Genomic DNA, 4,630 nt, shown 5'->3' with positions numbered 1-4,630 from the left:
AGTTTAAAAAAGTTTTTAAAGGGTGTTTAAGTGTGTTTAAGTTTGTTTGGTTTGTGAAGAAGCTTTCACAAGTGGAAGAGATCATCTATATTATTTGAGCTCCATTTTAATCTATCACGTAGGTCGTGGGGACCAAACTCCGTGATCATATCATTTGTTTGTGATTGCATCGACGCACTTATCTTTATGTTTATATCTTATATCGCCTTTGTATATTGTTTGTTGTTTATATTCCCCACTATCTAGTTTAGATTATTTACCCTTGTGTTGTTTGTATATCCTCGCATATATCTCATTGCTAGGATATTTCCCTTTGTTCATATTGCATATTCTTGCTCATAACATATTGTATATCTATCTTGCAAGAATAATTTATTAATAAGTTTTAATTGGCATAAAATCAGATTAGATTGGTACAAGACCCTAATCACCCCCACCCCTCTCTAGGGCCTAACATTTTGGGGGCTCAGGGAATTATGAATTTGATTTTGGGAGTTTTGGGAGCGTTGAAAAAGTCTTGGGTGGGGGTGGGGGTGGGGGTGGGGAGGCAGAATACTTGTAAGGAAGTTGGGGGCTAGAAGCAATTTCCCCTGAACTAAAAGATCACTCTTCAGAAGCCAGTGCCTACTACCAACTATATACCTTCAACAATTTTTGGAGTTAATTGCAAATTCATTGTCTTTTTACTATGAGATGTAGTCACTTACACCTTAAAATTGTTTATACCTCCTAAATCTCAGATGGAGTTATTTTTTTCATCAATTTAAATGACAATTTAATCCTTTTTTTGTTAATATGAAGACGAAAGTTAATTTAACATCACATGATTTCTACATGACATCTCAACATAACAGGAAACACCATCGTCTGAAGTTTAGTTTATAAGGGATAAGTGCTACCAAAATATTCCAGAGGATATGATTATATCCTCAAAGTACATGACATAAACGTAATTAACCATAAATTTCATACTCTTCCTTCTTCTAACTCAGGTAACACTTAGAATTCCTTCATACATATGCAAAAGGAAACACACTGAGACCATTTTTGGTACTCGAGCGCTACATAACTCTGCCTACTAGAGAAGAGGCACACTTCTCCAAGTTTATGCACGTAACTTAATTGTTTGATGCCAGAGAACAAACGTTAAGGGTCCATGGCGCCCAACAGAATTTCTTTGTGGAGTTGCAATTCCCAACGAGTTAAGATAACTCGAACAAGGTGTAAGCGACACTAGGAAAACATCACGCTTCCTTGATATGCAGAGCTCACAATGCTTTCCGCTTTATTGGATCTTGTATATTTTGTAAAGGTACCTAGTATTCTCTCATGTACTATGATATAACAAGTGTTACATAACCAGAGCCCTTAACTTTCTCACTTTTAACTTTTTTTTTGGGGATATTATTATTAATAAAATGTTTGTACACTAAAAGTATTAAAGCGAATATTTATGTTATATTAATTAGATTCATCGCATAAATTTTTCTGAATAAATATAAGTACATAAAGAAACTACATAACATAGTACATCATGTCCATTACACAGCTGACGATTCAACAAATTACTACATATATCCTTGAAAGCAATGCAATTGAAACCACATACCATATTCCAAGTGTCCTCCTTTAATTTTGGACCATCAAATATTCAGTGCACAAGAACAATTTAATATTTTTTGTTGTATTACCTATTCTGGTGAAATGATCACAACATACTAGACTAGAATATTCAAATATCTGCAAAACGAAAGTGTAACGCATAATCTCTTCTACTAAAGTAGGGGTTTCTCCAACCTACGCCTTGAGTTTTGTAACGTGGCACCGTCTCTCTATTTTCTATTGTCTTCAACTCTTTTAAAAGCAGAATATGCTTCCTTTTGTTGCCATGTTACTTTCTTTCTTTTCCACCCAAATTAAGATGGTTGAAAGCAAAAGCTTTTTTTTTTTAATATATATATAATAATTTATATAAACACAGAAGTTTAAGGTCACGAACACAAAGACTCAAAGGGAACATGGCCCTCACATTATAGGATCCATGGTTGCGTAGAATGCAGACACTAATTAAGCACAAAAAACGGCAGATTACAAGGAACCAATGTGCCTCAAGCTATCTACTTAACAAACCTGATACACAGAGAGAGTATGATCGATCAAACGCTCGACAGGCATCTAGATATTATTAATAGGATCTAAACATGTACATTAATTATTTCTTGTCCATGAAGTAATAAGATGGGGTCGACTAAGTTCCTGGATTTCTATATATATATGCACGCATACACGTATGCACACGTGATAATATTGAGCGGTAATCGTGGGTTTAGATTCTCACGGTGCAACAATGAGCACATAACTCCTTGCCTCCATCGATCATCACCGGCTCTGACGTCCTCCACGCATCCTCGTTGTTCGTGGCCAGTGTGTCGAAAACATGTACCACCGACACGGCACGAAAATCGTCGCCAGGCACCCGCTATCCGGCGATGAAGTGGAGGTTCGTCCCCACGGAGCCACAGTGAGCTACAGCATTTGCATTACCCGAGGGTTGTATGGGCCGCTGTCACCCTTGGACGAGGGGCGAACGACGCGACGAGGAGTGAGGCATAGGTCGTAAGTGGAGAGACCACTCAACGATGTTCCATTATATTGAGGCTTGCGTCATAGGCCTCGATGTGTCCCTTCCATGTATTCAAACAGTCGCCGGAGCTGAACAGACAGACACTGGCCCTCAACGCGACTATTTGCGTTGGAGGTACGTCGAGCTGCCACATATTGCCATGAGTTCCCATTCCCTCGCTCAGCGTCGAAACACCTCGGCCGAGCTCCGCTCCACCATCGACAGCAAACAGTCTGTCGCGTCAGAGTCCTCACGTCGACCTGCGAACCCGCCGACGGCGTAAGATTCTCCCCTGCAAGTGACTCCAGCGCACTTGTACCTCAACGCGCTCATGTTCGGCAACGGTTCCCACCGGTCGCTGCGCAGGATCGTATGCCTCGGCTGCCGCCGTCCCGCGCCCCCTCGACAGAACGAGTATTGTCGCACCAGCAACATAGATCTTCCCGTCACAAGCAGCGCAGGCGAAATCAAACCGCGGGATCGTGAGTGGTGCGCACGTCGACCACTCACCGGTTGAGACAGTATATCGAAGCACGTCAGGCCGGACCGAGAGCTCCACCTCGGTCGAGCTGTCGTCAACGGTCTCAGATTCCTTCAGACAAAGCCGACCACCAACGACGTAGACGGAGTCGCCAAGGGACACCAATGCGAAATCCTTGAGGGAGTGATTCTCCGGGATCCCAGGTATCTCCCCGACATGACTCCACACATTGTCCGACGGATTATAGGACTCTAGCCAACTCGATGCGCCTCGACGGCAGAACGGGGCGTAGATGTGAGAGATACCGGTAGCATTTTCCGGAGACAAAGGAGACGGCGGAGGAGAGCACAAGGATCCCATTAGTGTTAGTCTAGCTAAAGAAGAGAGACAATGGAGCAAACAAGGGAGTGTAAGCACAGAGGAGAGTGGGGGAAGATATAGAGGGATTCTGGCGGACAAAACAAGGCGACTCTTGTTGTTGTGCGCATAGACTAAGTACAATATGAACAACAAAATCAAGATCATGTGTTTAGATGGAGGTAATACCTAAGTGACAGTTTTGTCCTCAATAAGAGATGAATGAAGCCAGAAAAATTGGAGCCAATGGATGATACACTATCTTTTGGAGGTTTGTTTCCCTTGTTCATAACGGAGACCCACATAAAAATAAACGCCGAGCGAATTAAGAATCAAAAAGGGGGAAAAAGCCTATATAGCATAGAAACTAGGAAGAAGAAGCAGTTTCTTCTTCTAGATAGCACCACATCTGTTGTTGTCCTCTGTAAATTTCTATGCTCTTTGCTCTTCAAAATTGACGAGGAAAAATAGGAGGGAAGGTATTTTGAATACAACGTCACCTTGAACGACTAAGATCATTCCATAGTCTCCAAAAAAAAAATGTAGACTGTAAATAAGTAATCTTGAACGACTAAGAACATTTATGATATCTGAGAGGAAATTGATCTACTGCAATAGCCTTCGGTCTTAGGGGAAAAAATGATACATATTTCACCGTGACTAACTACAGAAAATATTCCTAAACTTTGCAAAATTCGTTGAAATAGCCTCTATACTTCAGGCAACGATGGTTTGAAGCTGCATGCCTTTTCAATTTCTACATAGTTTAATTTCGGTGGAAATTTTGTGATAAGAAGTTTGACCATCTTACATTCTTACTGAAAATTGATGAATATTTGTCTAGGAACTGAAATAAGAGGGATTTTAAAAGATTTTCAATCATCCCTAAAAGCAATGGGAGGATGTTCGATCAAACCATATGAGAACTATATATGCCTACTTGTTCATCACTTTATGTTAATGATCAGAAAACTCCATCTATGTACTAAGCAGTAGAAAGATAGAAAGATAAATCAAATCTTTTACTTCAGTCTAGTTCTAGTTCTTGAAGGTGTATAGAAGAAGTAGTCAAAAGATTTGATTGGGAGTACTACCAGTCAAAATGCCTCTCTTGCATGTGCATCAAAGGATAGCAGAAGTTACACCTGAAGCATAGGCCTACAATCATC

At 40.7% G+C, this 4,630-nt stretch overlaps 1 pseudogene; it reads right to left on the bottom strand.

Moving 5' to 3' along the window:
* On the bottom strand, positions 2,196-3,799 carry LOC109822229 (annotated as a pseudogene).

Source organism: Asparagus officinalis, chromosome 8 (assembly GCF_001876935.1).
Source record: "Asparagus officinalis chromosome 8, Aspof.V1, whole genome shotgun sequence".
Lineage (NCBI taxonomy): Eukaryota > Viridiplantae > Streptophyta > Magnoliopsida > Asparagales > Asparagaceae > Asparagus > Asparagus officinalis.
Note: the sequence above shows the minus strand (reverse complement) of the source record. Positions and strands in the feature narration are given on the sequence as shown.